The sequence below is a fragment of the Phoca vitulina genome, unplaced genomic scaffold (genome assembly GCF_004348235.1).
Source record: "Phoca vitulina isolate PV1807 unplaced genomic scaffold, GSC_HSeal_1.0 scaffold3, whole genome shotgun sequence".
NCBI lineage: Eukaryota > Metazoa > Chordata > Mammalia > Carnivora > Phocidae > Phoca > Phoca vitulina.
This window is the reverse complement of record NW_022589706.1, coordinates 63,079,041-63,095,405: the sequence shown is the minus strand read 5'-3', so window position 1 is coordinate 63,095,405 and position 16,365 is coordinate 63,079,041.

Genomic DNA, 16,365 nt, shown 5'->3' with positions numbered 1-16,365 from the left:
TGTAGTCAAGGATGGGCATTGCTGAAATTCAGGATTTATTTATTTATTTTTTAAGATTTTATTTATTTGACAGAGAGATACAGCAAGAGAGGGAACAAGCAGGGGGAGAGGGAGAAGCAGGCTTCCTGCTGAGCAGGGAGCCCGATGCGGGGCTCGATCCCAGGACCCCGGGATCATGACCTGAGCCGAAGGCAGATGATTAACAATAGAGCCACCAAAACGCCCCGAAATTCAGGATTTAGAGGAGAAACATGCAAATGATCACTAAGTCCCTTTTCTGCAATTTGCTTCTCCTCTCCAATAAAATGACACATGCACCCCTCATTTTAGCCCCTTTGGAGCATCGGAGAAGAGGCAGGCCAGCAGAAGTGGTCTAGCATTGACTTAGTCTCCTTACTGCTATTCTCATTTTCCTCACACATTGCAAAGCTCTTTTTTATTTACTGTTCCTTTTGACTTTTGCTAGAATGGCAGCAAGCTGAGCTCCCACGCTGGGAGCCAGCATGGTGTTTTGGAGAGCCCTGAAATACGAGTTGAGGGCCCAAGTTGAGGGCCCGAGGCTGCAGCCGCTCCCCACTTGTGAACTTGAGAAGCCCCTGTTGAAATAGCTCCCAGCGTCAGGTTTTCATGTGTCCCTGGCTGCGGGGGGAGCAGGGAGGGGTTAAGATCGCACTTCTTCTTGGTTTTAGGACCTTTTGGTCCTTAAAAACTGTCAAGGACCCCCACACTTCTGTTTATGTGGTTTGCATCTATCAATAGTCATTGTATTAGAAATCAAAACAAATTTTAAAAATATATGCTAATTCATTTTAAAATAATAATGATAAAACCATTATATATTAACATCAATTATATATTTCTATGGGGAAAAACCTTCCAAGCCAAAAAAAAAAGAATTAGTGAAGAGTGGAATTGTTCTACAATTTTGCAAATCTCTTTAATGTCTGGCTTAATTGAACACAGGTGGATTCTCCCATCTGCTTCTACATTCCATCTTGGGATACTTCATTTTGGTCGAAGCATATGAGGAAAATCCAGCCTCACACAGGTATGTGGTTGGAAAGGGGGGGATATATTAATAGCCTATCCAGATTATTGTTTTTTTAAAGATAATAGTTTGTTTCTTAAAGTTTGATTACTGTATAGCATCTGGAACCACATCGGTGAACTTTTGGTCTGTCTTGTATGGTGAATCCAGCATTTACCCGTGCATAATTTACAGCGTGCACTGGTCATTTAGACAATATTGGGTCACCGACGTAGTAGTCAACTACATCACTGCTCCAACTGACGTGTGTAGAGATCGTCCACGTGTTGACATATTTCACTACAAAATAAATATTTTAATAATAATACATAACTTTGAAGTATCACCAGCAGCCTCGGGAAATTCTAAGCCAAAGAGTGATGGAGACGTGTTTTCTTGTAGAATTTTGGCTTAAAACCTAAAATTTTATCATTGGCAATAAATAGTTCGCTGTTTTTGAAGCAACAGGCTAACTTCGTTAAGTTCAAGAAAATCTCTGCCCAAGAACCACAATCTGTCAGTTCTTTTAAGTAAACCTGGTGTGCAGTGAGGCAAGCAGCTAGTTCAGCTCACAACTCAATTACCACGGTGCTTTTCTTCCAGACCAACATTGTGCTCCGGGATGCGGGTGCCTTATGGGTACTTCTCAGTTTGTGTCACACAACTTAAATTTCAAGATCTAATAAAAGTAGCAATTTTTACTGCTTCTCTAAAGACACGCTTAAGTGAAACAGCACTTTTTTTTTTTTTTTTAGCAAGTGCTTGAGATAAAGAGTATCGTGATCCTAACCAGCAGTTTGGTGCCCCTGGCTTGATGTGTGTGTAGATTCCAGCAGTTTTACCCACCATTGCTTCTGCACCTTAGTTCAGTACAAATATCAGTGCAAGTAATGTTTGTAGTATATTATGAAAATAGTCTAATATTGCACATTCCACAAAAGGCACTCAGAACTCCCAGGGCTCTGTGAACCAGACTTTCAGAAGCATTGGTCCAAGGAACCCAAATTGTCAAGAAGCATGTTGCATGCAATCTCATTTGGGAACAGTGTTCCTCATCATAGGCCTGGGGCTTCCAACTGGGCTCCCACTGAAACCTGCCAAGTGCAAGACCAGGCCCCGCTGTTGGCGGCCACACCCGGCCATTGGAATACCACCACCTCCTCAGCTCAAAGCAACACAAAGACCGAGAGTGCATCTCTGAAGCATTGGAGTTTCTAATGTCTTTTTTTTTTTTTATTATGTTAATCACCATACATTACATCATTAGTTTTTGATGTAGTGTTCCATGATTCATTGTTTGCGTATAACACCCAGTGCTCCATTCAGCACGTGCCCTCTTTAATACCCATCACCAGGCTAACCCATCCCCCCACCACTCTCCCCTCTAGAACCCTCAGTTTGTTTCTCAGAGTCCATAGTCTCTCATGGTTCATCTCCCCCTCTGATTTCCCCCCCTTCATTTTTCCCTTCCTGCTATCTTTTTTTTTTTTAACATATAATGTATTATTTGTTTCAGAGGTACAGGTCTGCAATTCAACAGTCTCACACAATTCACAGCGCTCACCATAGCCCATACCCTCCCCAATGTCTGTCACCCAGCCAACCCATCCCTCCCACCGCCCACCACTCCAGCAACCTGCAGTTTGTTTCCTGAGATTAAGAATTCCTCATATCAGTGAGATCATATGATACATGTCTTTCTCTGGTTGACTTATTTCGCTCAGCATAATACCATCCAAAGGAATACCATCCAAAGGAATGAGACCTTGCCATTTGCAATGATCATTGTCATTGCAAATGGCAAGATCTCATTCCTTTTGATGGCTGCATAATATTCCAGTGTGTGTGTGTGTGTGTGTGTGTGTGTGTGTGTGTGTGTGTGTGTGTACACCACATCTTCTTTATTCATTCATCTGTTGATGGACATCTGGGCTCTTTCCATAGTTTGGCTATTGTGGACATTGCTGCTATAAACATCGGGGTGCACATACCCCTTCGGATCCCTACATCTGTATCTTTGGGGTAAATACCCAGTAGTTCAATTGCTGGGTCGTATGGTAGCTCTATTTCCAACTTTTTGAGGAACCTCCATACTGTTTTCCAGAGTGGCTGCACCAGCTTGTATTCCCACCAACAGTGTAGGAGGGTTCCACTTTCTCCACATCCTTGCCAACATCTGTCCTTTCCTGACTTGTTAATTTTAGACATTCTGACTTGTGTGAGGTGGTATCTCATTGAGGTTTTGATTTGGATTTCCCTGATGCTGAGTGATGTTGAGCACTTTTTCACGTGTCTGTTGGCCATTTGGATGTCTTCTTTGCCCATTTCTTGATTGGATCATTTGTTCTTTGGGTGTTGAGTTTGATAAGTTCTTTATAGATTTTGGATACTAGCCCTTTATCTGATATGTCATTTGCAAATATCTTCTCCCATTCTGTCGGTTGTCTTTTGGTTTTGTTGCCTGTTTCTTTTGCTGTGCAAAAGCTTTTTATCCTGAGGAAGTCCCAATAGTTCATTTTTGCCCTTGCTTCCCTTGCCTTTGGCGATGTTTCTAGGAAGAAGTTGCTGCAGCTGAGGTCGAAGAGGTTGCTGCCTGTGTTCTCCTCTAGGATTTTGATGGACTCCTGTCTCACATTTAGGTCTTTCAACCATTTTGAGTCTATTATTGTGTGTGGTGTAAGGAAATGGTCCAGTTTCATTCTTCTGCATGTGGCTGTCCAATTTTTCCAACACCATTTGTTGAAGAGACTGTCTTTTTTCCATTGGACATTCTTTCCTGCTTTGTTGAAGATTAGTTGACCATAGAGTTGAGGGTCCATTTCTGGGCTCTGTATTCTGTTCCATTGATCTATGTGTCTGTTTTTGTGCCAGTCCCATACTGTCTTGATGATTACAGCTTTGTAATAGAGCTGGAAGTCTGGAATTTTGATGCCACCAGCTTTACTTTTGTTGTTCAACATTCCTCTGGCTATTCAGGGTCTTTTCTGGTTCCATACAAATTTTAGGATTATTTGTTCCATTGCTTTGAAAAAAGTGGGTGGTATTTTGATGGGGATTGCATTGAATGTGTAGCTTGCTCGAGGTAGCATTGACATCTTCACAATATTTGTTCTTCCAATCCATGAGCATGGAACGTTTTTCCATTTCTTTGTGTCTTCCTCAATTTCTTTCATGAGTATTCTATAGTTTTGTGAGTACAGATTCTTTGCCTCTTTGGTTAGATTTATTCCTAGGTATCTTATGGTTTTGGGTGCAATTGTAAATGGAATTGACTCCTTAATTTCTCTTTCTTCTGTCTTGTTGTTGGTGTATAGAAATGCCACTGAATTCTGTGCATTGATTTTATATCCTGCCACTTTACTGAATTCCTGTATGAGTTCTAGAAGTTTTGGGGTGGAGTCTTTGGGGTTTTCCACATAAAGTATCATATCATCTGCAAAGAGTGAGAGTTTGACTTCTTCTTTGCCGATTCGGATGCCTTTGATTTCTTTTTGTTGTCTGATTGCTGTGGCTAGGACTTCCAATACTATGTTGAATAGCAGTGGTGATAGTGGACATCCCTGCCGTGTTCCTGACCTTAGGGGGAAAGCTCTCAGTTTTTCCCTATTGAGAATGATATTCGCTCTGGGTTTTTCATAGATGGCTTTTATGATATTGAGTTACGTACCCTCTATCCCTATACTCTGAAGAGTTTTGATCAAGAAAGGATGCTGTACTTTGTCAAATGCTTTTTCTGCATCTATTGAGAGGATCATATGGTTCTTGTTGTTTCTTTTATTAATGTATTGTATCACATTGATTGATTTGCGGATGTTGAACCAACCTTGAAGCCCAGGGATAAATCCCACTTGGTCGTGGTAAAGAATCCTTTTAATGTACTGGTGGATCCTATTGGCTAGTATTTTGGTGAGAATTTTTGCATCCATGTTCATCAAGGATATTGGTCTGTAATTCTTTTTGATGGGGTCTTTGTCTGGTTTTGGGATCAAGGTAATGGTGGCCTCATAAAACGAGTTTGGATGTTTTCCTTCCATTTCTATTTTTTGGAACAGTTTCAGAAGAATAGGTATTAATTCTTCTTTAAATGTTTGGTAGAATTCCCCTGGGAAGCCATCGGGCCCTGGGCTTTTGTTTGTTGGGAGATTTTGATTACTGCTTCCATTTCCTCTGTGGTTATAGGTCTGTTCAGGTTTTCTCTTTCTTCCTGGTTCAGTTTTGGTAGTTTATACATCTCTAGGAATGCATCCATTTCTTCCAGATTATCTAATTTGCTGGTATAGTTGCTCATAATATATTCTTATAAGTGTATTTCTTTGGTGTTGGTTGTGATCTCTCCTCTTTCAGTCATGATTTTATTTATTTAGGTCATTTCTCTTTTCTTTTTGATAAGTCTGGCCAGGGGTTTATCAATCTTATTAATTCTTTCAAAGAACCAGCTCCTAGTTTCGTTGATCTGTTCTACTATTCTTTTGTTTCTATTTCATTGATTTCTGCTCTGACCTTTATTATTTCTCTTCTCCTGCTGGGTTTAGGCTTTATTTGCTGTTCTTTCTCCAGCTCCTTTAGTAGTGTAGGGTTAGGTTGTGTATTTGAGACCTTTCTTGTTTCTTGAGAAAGGCTTGTATTGCTATATACTTTCCTCTTAGGACTGCCTTTGCTGCATCCCAAAGATTTTGAACAGTTGTGTTTTCATTTTCATTTGTTTCCAAAATTTTTTTAATTCTTCTTTAATTTCCTGGTTGACCCATTCATTCTTTAGTAGGATGCTCTTTAGCCTCCATGTATTTGAGTTCTTTCCAACTAGAACTTAATCACAAGAGGAAAGTTGGAAAGAACTCTAATTAGTCTTTTTGTTACTTAGTTCTTTAGTCAAGACTTTCACATTTTGATCAAGTAAAAAAAACTTAAGTAATGTTTTCAGGGGCTCCTGGGTTGCTCAGTTGGTTAAGTGTCTGCCTTCAGCTCAGGTCATGATCCCGGGGTCCTGGGATGGAGTCCCAAGTCAGGCTCCGTGCTCAGCGGGGAGCCTGCTTCTCCCTCTCCCTCTGCTGTTCCCCCTGCTTGTGCTTGCACTCTCTCTCTCTCTGTCAAAAAAAAAAAAAAGTAATATTTTCCTGCTAGGTACAGTTCTACCAAGTGTAATACACTGGTGAGGAGCATGGTGGCAGAGAGTCAGTCTGGGGGTTCAGTTCCCACCCTACTACTTACTGTGAAATTGGGCTCTCTTTCTGCATTTGAGTTTCCTCACCTCACCTGTAAGTTTTGTATTATGATACCTGCCCCCAGAGAATTGTTTGTTATAAGAATTAAATCAGGTGACGTAGATATGGGACATGTGCCTGAGACATGTATGTTCTCAATATATTGTGTCAGTGTGGAAATAGGAACATAAAAGGAATGCGCTAAAACATTTCTAAAAGCCTAAATAAAGCCACTGGCAGGTGGTTAACCTTCAGTTAGATGCACAGCACCCAGAATGTTAGGTGTGGGAAGAGGCCTAAGAAATCACCTGCCCAGACCCTCATTTAACGCAAAAGGAAAGGGATTCAGAGAGGGGTGTGCTGGGGCTGGGTTTCCTTCTCTGCTCCACCCCTCAGCTTTGACGTCCAGGCCCACGCTCTTTACTAACAGTTCCCAGTTTGCATTTTCCTTTTTCGTTTGTTTGTTTATGGTGACTGCAGTGAAAATGTCCTTAGGATTTTTTTTCAGTATCATCTGTGCATAATCATGCCTTACTTTATTGAGAAAATAAAACACTAGAACTTCAGCCTTGGCCTTCAGCTGTCACATTTTCTGCTCTACTAAGGAAAGGGGCAAGCTGGCAGTTATTTAAAGAAATGACTTATTTATTAACTTGCCCTCAAGCACTACTTCAAATTTCAAACCAAAGCTATACCCTAAGTGCTATTTCTTTTTTTTTTTAAAAAGATTTTATTTATTTGAGAGAGAATGAGCAGGGGGTGGGGGAAGAAGGAGCAGAGCGAGAGGGAGAAACAGACTCCCCGCTGAGCAGGGAGCCCGATGCAGGACTCGATCCCGGGACCCTAAGATCATGACCTGAGCCAAAGGCAGACGCTTAACAGACTGAGCCACCCAGGCGCCCCCCAAGTGCTATTGCTATTCACAAAAGGGAGCCACTCTTTTGCAACCTCATTAGAAACAAACCCTAGAGCAAAAGTCAACCTAAGGAGTCTTTGTAAAGTTAAGGATCATCACAGCCGGGCTCTGCAGGCTGATTCTGCCAAAAGGAAGAAACAGATCTATCAAAGCAATGCTTTCAAGTATGTGTCTGGCTCAAATTTGGGTCCACCCACGTGGATGTGTTTTGCCTTCTCCAAAGGTAGTTTTTGTTCCTGCTGGTACCTCTGCCACTGGGCCTTCAAGATGATAGAAAAATGACATGACTGCCCTCTTCAAGAACTTTCTAGCCATGAACAAAAGGCTTGCCCTCATGTAGGTATCTGTAACTCAATTTTCAGCAAGTCTGTTCTACTTCTCACTGTTTCTAAGGCAGTAAGAATGACACCCTCTTGGCATTTGTTTTCTTAGCTCCGCAGTCTTCGGACGTATCACTCTGTTATTTTGTCATCTCATCTTTGATATGAATTGAATTCATGTTCTAAGTTATATATAATACAAAGCCTTACCAGAACATTGTCTGGATTGGTTTCCCTCTGGGCTGGGTTTTGGCCTTCGGCAAGTATTCTCCCGCTTGCCCGCCCGCCGGGGTCTAGGGAGGCCTTACACCACGATCTTCCTGCGGCCCCTCTGGAATGTGGGCACTCCCGCCCAGGCTTAAACTTGCTGAGAGGCAGCGTGCGTGAATTCTCCCTAACACCACTCCCACCGCTAGCTTGAGGCCTGGCTGCTGCCGCCTTCGCCTGCCTCTGTGATTCCCAACCGAGGAGCAGCAGGGGGCCGGCGCATCCCCCCTGCTCGAAGCCGGGCAGGAGCCCCCTCACGCGCTGGGCCCTGCCTGCGTGCCCCACGCCCCCCACCCCAGCTGCCCGTGAGGATCCTAACCCCGCTGTACCCCTCTTCCTCCCTCACCCGCTTCAAGTCTTCAAGCGTCACCTTCCAAGGGTGTCTTTTCTGACCAACCTGCGGTATCTCAGTTGGCCGGCCCCTAACTTTTCCATTATCGCCCTTCTCTCTTTGCTCTTCCTTGGAGCATCTCCCGCAGTCTGCCCTACGGCGTCCCCCCGGGGGAGCGCGGGCTACACGGAGGCGGAGACTGGCGTCTGTTCTGGCCACAGCTGTGGCTGGCAGGGAGAGTAGCTGCTCGGTGAATTTGCTGAGTGAAAGAATTAGAGGCAGCCTACCGACCAACATTTAGCAATCTTTTTTTTTTTTTTTTTTAAGGATTGTATTTATTTGACAGAGAGAGCGAGGGAGGGAACACAAGCAGGGGGAGCTGGAGAGGGAGAAGTAGGCTCCCTGCTGAGCAGGGAGCCAGATGCGGGGCTCGATCCCAGGACCCTGGGATCATGACCCCAGCGGAAGGCAGACGCTTAACGACTAAGCCACCCAGGCGCCCCAGAAATCTATAACTAATTTTTAGCTTTTGTTTGTATTACTGTAGGAAGACTATTTAACCTAACATCTACCCTCTTGACAAATGCTGAAGCGTACAATCCCATCTTGTTAGCGTCAGACTGGTGCTGCACAGCAGACCCCTAGACTTGACCGTCCTGCACAACTGAAGCTTTATGCCTGTTGAACAGCATCTCTCCATTCCCCCTCACCCCGCCCCTGGCAAGCACCATGCTGCTCTCCGAATTCTGGAGAGACCTCACCTAAGGGGAATCCTACAGTCTCTGCCCTTCTGTGACTGGCTTATTGCACCTGGCATAATGTTGTGGATCTTCCACTTTAGTGTAATCTGCTTTGGGGGAAGGCTTAAATCCTCTTTCATGTGTTGAATTTGAGCTTTCATAGACCACATGCCGGGTATTTGTGTTTCAAACTATCACGAGGGTTTGATCTTAAACATTCAAATTTCCTCAGCTCTTGAGGGCACCTTTGAGCAAGGCACCCTCTCCCTGTGGGGAGAGCCGGCTGCCTGCCAGCCCAGGGTAGAAGCCTTAGGGTCTTTGCAGCAACACCAGAGAAGAAAGCCGGCCCTCCTTCTAGTCCCACCTACTGGGGAGGTTTAAATATTCCAGTGCAGGCCCCGCCCCTCTCCTGCCTATCAGACAATTCACAGAAGTGGGACCCGTTGTGGGGGTCCCATCATGGAACCATCTGGCAGCCCTTCCCTGATCCTCCCAAGGCCCAGAATAGCCTCCCCTGCAGATCCTATCATTACAGATTTCTAAATCAGATTTTTAAACCATTTTATTGAGCTATAACTAGCATACTATAAAATTCATCAATTTACAGTGTACGACTCAGTAGGTTTTAATATGTTTACAGAGTTGTGCAACTATCACCACAATATGATTTTTGAGCATATTACCCCAAAAGAAACCTCATACCATGAGCAGTCACTTCCCATCCTCCCTGTCCCCAACCCCTAGCAACCACGAATTACTTCCTGTCTACAGATTTGCCTATTCTGACATTTTGTATAATGGAGGCAAGCAATATGTGGTCTTTAGTAACTGTCTTATTTCCATTAACATGTGTTTGAGATTCATCCATATCGTAGCATGGATCAGAACTTTATTCCTTCTTATTGCTGAGTCTTAGCCCACTGCATGGATATATTACACTTTACTCATTTACCACTTGATGTTGCTTCCACTTTTTCACTATTTGTGAATAACACTGCTGTAAACATTTATGTACAGGTTTTTGTGTGAATGGGCACTTGACTTCTCTTGGGTAGAATTGCAGGATCATATGATAACTCTACATTCAACATTTTGAGGAACTGCCAAACTGTTTTCCAAAACCACTGTTCCATTTTACATTCCCTCCAGCAGTGTATCCAGTCGGTTTTTACTCTCAGGGAACAGCACCAACCAACCGGCACTCCTCCTCCTTGTCACGTACAGGCCCTCATTAGAATGTCTCTTTCCAAGACAAGCCACTTTCCAATATACCTTCAAGTAGGTATCTGGTAAGAAAGTAGGTGACAGCCTGCACCAGCAGCCTCTGAATGCACCAGAGTCTCTGTTCCTCTTTGGGTTTTTCCTGCCACTTCTCCTCATCCTTCCCTCCCTAGATCCAGCCAGGTGAGGGGCCCTTCCTGTAGAGACCACATTCACAGCACCTTCGACAATGTCTCCCCAAGTAACCTGGAAATTCTTTTGAGGACAGGAGGGTGTATCTGAAAGCTGTCATTTAGAATTTATAAGAAGTTCTTTAGGCACTGGTTTTATTTATTTATTTATTTATTTATTTATTTATTTATTATTTTTTTAATATTAGTGTGTACACTTGGTCACTATTTCTCAGCTGAGGATGCCATATTTGAATCAAGACCTCTCTTCTCTTCTTGCTTTAAAATAGAATTGCCAATGTCAGATTTCTAGCTACGGCTGAGGGAGAAACTGGTATAGCTTCTCCCCAGAAAGGGTCTATAAAGCTGAACAAAACTGATTATTTCACTGCTCTGGAAATCGAAGAAAGATCTACAACAATCTGAGAGGCATCTATGCTTTAACAAGTGCTGCACAGTGCGTCTTTGCAGTTCTTCCCCCGGGCTACTCCCGTTCCCCTGCCAGCTTAGTTGACATGGAGGTTTGGTCAGAGCATGACAGAACTATGAGGACCCCAGCAGTCCAAGAGGACTCACTAGATTTGAAACAGTGGATGAAACCTGAACCCAGTAAAGCTGTCAGTGGAAATGGCCATCTCAGCAGAGTGAGTGGGCCCCATAAGCCTGGAACTGTGTGGTTGAGTCAAGCATATTCTTGGATGAGGCTATGCCCATGCACAGTGGAGACCTGGAGAAGGTCTCGGTGATCTACATACTCCTGGCTGACCTTGACACTGCCCACAGTATGCTCAACAGGCAAAAGTGATCAACAGAATATATTCAAAATTAAAAGGCATCAAACTTCAAAAGACACCATTAAGAAAATAAAAATCAAGCCACGCACCTAACAACTGAGTGTCAAACTATGTGAGGCAAAAACTGGTAGTGCATTCATCTGTTTCTCCTCAAAATTCTATCAGAGTTGAAGACTTCATGACACTATCAGAAATGAACAGATCTAGCAAGCAGAAAATCAGCTAGGATATAGTTGAACTCAACCCCATCAATCACCTGGATATAACTGACATCTATAGACTATTTCACCCAACCACAGCAGAATACACATGCTTCTCAAGCTTGCATGGAACATTCACCAAGACAGACCACGTTTTGGGTCATAAAATACATCTTAATAATTTTAAAAGGCTAGAAATCATACAATGTCTGCTCTCAGGCCACTAAGGAATTAAACTAGAAATCATTAGCAGGAAAATCCCAAAATACATGGAGATCACACTAGCCAAAAAGAAATCTCAAGAGAAATTTAAAGATATTTTGAGCTAAATGAAAATGAAAACACAATTATCAAAATTTGTGAGATGCAGTGAAAGCAGTTCTTAGACAGAAATTGAATGCATATATTGGGAAAAATATCAAATATCAATTACCATTTCCAGCTTAAGAAAATAGAAAAAGAAGAGCAAATTAAATCCAAAATAAGCAAAAGGAGAAAAGAAAAGAAAATGTACAGCAGAAGTCAGTGTAATTGAAAAACAAAATCAATACAAAAATCAGTGAAACCAAAAGCTGCTTCTTTGGAAAGATCAATAAAATCAGTAAGCCTCAGCCAGGCTATTTACAAAAAGAGAGAAAGAAGGAGGGAGGATACAGATTACTAATATTGGAAAAGAAAGAGAAGACATCACTACAAATCCTATGGAAATTAAAATAATAATAAAGGAACACTATTAACAACTCCATGTCCACAAATTTGATAACCTAGATGAAATGGACCAATTCCATGAAAGACACAATTTGCAAAAGCAAATTGCCAAATTGTCTGAATAGGCCTATATCTATTAAAGAAATTGAGTTAATAATTAATATCCTTCCAAAACAGAAAGCACCAGGCTTAGATGGGTTCACTGGTGAATTCCAACAAACATTTAAGAAACAAATTCTATCTGTTCTCTACAATCTTTTTTGGAGATTAGATGCAGATACTTTCTAACTCATTCTAGGAGGCCAGGATTACCCTAATACCAAAACCAGACAAAGACATTACAAGAAAACTATAGGCCATTATCTGTCATGAATATTAGATGCAGAAATTCTAAAAAAAAAAATTTAGCAAATCAAATCCAACAATGTATAAAAAGAATTATACACCATAACCAAGTGGGACTTATCCCAAGTATGCAACATGAGACTGGCTAATTATTTGAAAATTAATGTAAGCCATCACATCAGTAGGCTAAAAATGAAATTCATAAATATCAATAGATGCAAAAATAGAACTTTACAAAATCCAATGCACATTCGTGGTATAACTCCCAATAAACTAGGAATAGAGGGGAACATCCTCAATTTGATAAAGACTATCTATAAATACCCTACAATTAACATCATACCCAATGGTGAGAAACTCAGAGCTTTACCACTAAGATCAGTTACAAGGCAAGGATGTCCCCTCTCACCACTCCTTTTCAAATCATACTGGAAATTCCAGCTTATGCAACAAGAAAAAGAAATAAAAATATACAGTCTGAAAAGGCATAAAACTGTCTTTGTTGGCAGATGACATGATCATATGTAGAAAGTCAAAAGAAATTGAAGAAAAAAACCTGAAACTAATAAGCAAGTATAAAAAGGTTGCAGGATATAAGGATAATATACACAAGCCAATAATTGTCCTATATACCATCAATGAACAAGTAGAACTTGAAATTAAAACTGCAATGCTATATTTACATGAGCATCCTCCAAAATGAAATACTTAGGTATAACTCTAACAAAGTATGTACAAGATCTCTATGAGGAAAACTACAAAATTCTGATGAACAAAATCAAAGAACTAAATAAGTGGAGAGATATTCCATGTTCATGGATAGGAAGACTCAATATTGTCAAAATATCAGTTCTTCCCAAATTGATCTATAGACTCAATGCAATCCCAGTTAAAATCCCAGAAAATTGTTTTGTGGATATCAATAAACTGATTCTAAAATTTATATAAAGAGGCAAAAGAACCAGAACAGTTAACAATATTATAGGAGAACAAAGTTGGAAGACTGACACTACCCAACTTGAAGACTTACATATCATAAGTTATAAGTCATAAGCTTACATATAGTAAGCTGTAAGTAAGACTTATAGCTACAATAATCAAGACAGTGTGGTAGTGGCAAAAAAATAAACCTACAGATCAATGGAACGGGACACAGAGCTCAGAAGTAGAAACACATTTATAGTCACAACTGATTTTGACAAAGGAGCAAAGGCCATACAATGGAGCAAAGATAACAAAGGGTGGTGGAATAACTGGACATCCACATGCAAAAAAAAAAGAATGTAGAGACAAATGTTACACCTTTTACAAAAATTACCTCAAAATGGCTCATAAACCTAAATGCAAAGTGCAAAACTATAAGACTAGAGTATAACATAGAAAACCTAGATAACCTTGGGTATGGCAATGATTACATCTAAGTTGTTGTTACATCATAGTTACTACATCAAAAGGCACAATTCATGAAAGAAGGAACTGATAAGCTGGACTTAACTAAAATTAAAATTTCGGAGGGGGGAGGTGCCTGGGTGGCACAGTCAGTTGAGTGACTGACTCTTGGTTTCAGCTCAGGTCTCAGGTCGTGATCTCAGGATCGTGAGATCAAGCCCCAAGTCAGGCTCACCAGGGAGCCTGCTGAAGTTTCTCTCTCCCTCTGCCCCTCTCCCCTTCCCGTCCCCTGCACACACACCTCTAAATAAGTAAATAAATCTTTAAAAAATAAAATAAAATTTCTGTCCTGCAAAAGATAATGTCAAGAGAATGAGAAGACATGCCACAGACTGGTAGAAAATATTTGCAAAAGACATGTGATAAAGCACTGTCATCCAAAATATACAAGAACTCTTAACAGTAAGAAAACAACCCGGGTGCCTGGGTGGCTCAGTCAGTCAAGCGACTGCGTTCGGCTCAGGTCATGATCTTGCGGTCCTGGGATCAAGCCCCACAGGGGGCTCCCTGCTCAGCGGGGAGTCGGCTTCTCCCTCTCCCTCTGCTCATGTTCTCTTTCTCTCTCTCTCTCTCTCTCAAATAAATAAAAATCTTAAAAAAAAAAACAAAAAACAAGAAAACAAGCCCATTAAAAAATGGGCCAAAAACCTTCCCAGGCGTCACACCAGGGAAGAGAGACGGATGACAGCCTGTGAGGAGATGCTCCGGCGGCCGCTCGTGTGCTCGCTGGGTGCGGACCCAGTACCTCTCTGTGAGGCGGCAGCTGGGGAGACTCTGGTACTCACCATGGCCAACAAAGAGCCCAGGGATTTTTCATATTCCAGATTGATTTCAGCGGCTGAAAACAGCAGTATGCTCATTTCTCATACAGAATCAGAAACCTGCTGACGTCTGAAGCAAGTTGGGTTGCTGCTACTTGGAAAGGGTTTGTCAATGAGGCAACTCAGATTCCGATTCCCTGAGCCAGTCAATGAAACAGACACACTGCACAGTCGGAGAAGGAGGATGAAGATACGGTTGATGTGTTCCAGCAGCAGACAGGAGGTGTCCACTGAGAAGGGAACCTGCTACTTTTTTCCTGCAGAACTCTGCTCCTCCAGACCAAGATGACATTCTCAGGTAGAAAACTGCAATTTGGCCCCACCACATCCTGGCCACTACAACAGAGTTTTCTCTATTCTTTCATTTTTTCCTTCCCCATTCCTTTATTATAAAGTAACTGTATGTGCACAAGCATATTGCATTTTTGTAACAAAATGGCCAATGGTATGTTTTGATCAACGTCAAATGGAGATGGGATGGGGAAAATACTGGGTCTGTGAAAATACCCCTTCTCTCCATTCGAGGCATGCTCATTCAGCTGTCTTTATATTCCAGTAAGTTACTTTGCTCTCACTCTTTAACAAAAAAAGAACAACATAAAAATCCTTACATACCTTGTTCAATTGGAGAATTTTAATGTTTTTCATTGATCCCTATAAAACCAGGGACAATGTTATAACTTGTCTGTAGCTGTTGCATGTAGGGCAATCTGTCTTTAAATAGGGATAAATTACTCTAAATGAATCCTAGATCATTTCCCCTTCAAGTCTTGTTGTCTTGTTGTTTAAATAAACTTGTCTTAAAAAAAAAAAGGATGCTCCACAACACACATCATTAGGGAAATGTAAGTTAAAACACTATACATACCTACTAGAATGCCTAAACTCCAGAACATCAACAAAACCAAATGCTGGCGTGGATGTTGAACAATAGGAATTCTCATTCGCTGCTGGTTAAGAATGCAAAATGGTATAGTCATGTTGCAAGACAGCCTAGCAGTTTCTTACAAAGTTGAACATACTTCTACCATATGATCCAGAAACTACAATTCCTGATATTTATCCAAGGGAGATGAAAAATGATGTCCACCCCAAACCTGATATTTCTAGCACACTGATGTTTACAGCAGCTTTATTCATAATTGCCAAAACTTGGAAGCAAGCAAGATATCCTCAGTTGGTGAATGGTTAAACTGTGGTACATCCAGACAATGTAGTATCATTTGGCACTAAGAAGAAATGAACTATCAAGCCATGAAAAGCCATGGAGGAAGCTTAAATGCATACTACTGAGTGAAAGAAGCCCAGCTGAAAAAGCTACATCCTGTGGGATTCCAACTGTATTCCAGCTGTAGGACATTCTGGGAAAGGCAAAACTATGATTCCCGAAAAGACTGGGGGTTATGGGTATGGGGAGGAATGAAGAGGGGAAGCAAAGAAGTTTTTAGGGCAGTGAAAATACTCTTTATAATACCACAGTGATGGGTACATAGCATCATACTTTTTTCCAAATCCAAATAATGTACAACACCAAAAATGAACCCTAATGTAAACTATGTACTTGGGTGATTATGATGGGTCAGTGCAAGTTTATCAATTGTAACACATGCATGACTCTGGTTGGAGATGTAAATAATAGGGAGGCTATGAATGTGGTGACAGATGAGGGGAGGGGGGGTGCAGAGCAAAGGATTTATGGGAAATGTCCATACCTTCCCTCAATTTTACTGTGAATTTTAAACTGCTTTTAAAAAAAGTCTTAAGAATAAAAAAAAGAAAGAAAAAGAAAGAAAGAAAGAGAGAAAAAGAAAGAAAGAAAGAGAGAAAGGGAGAGGAGAGGAGAGGAGAGGAGGGG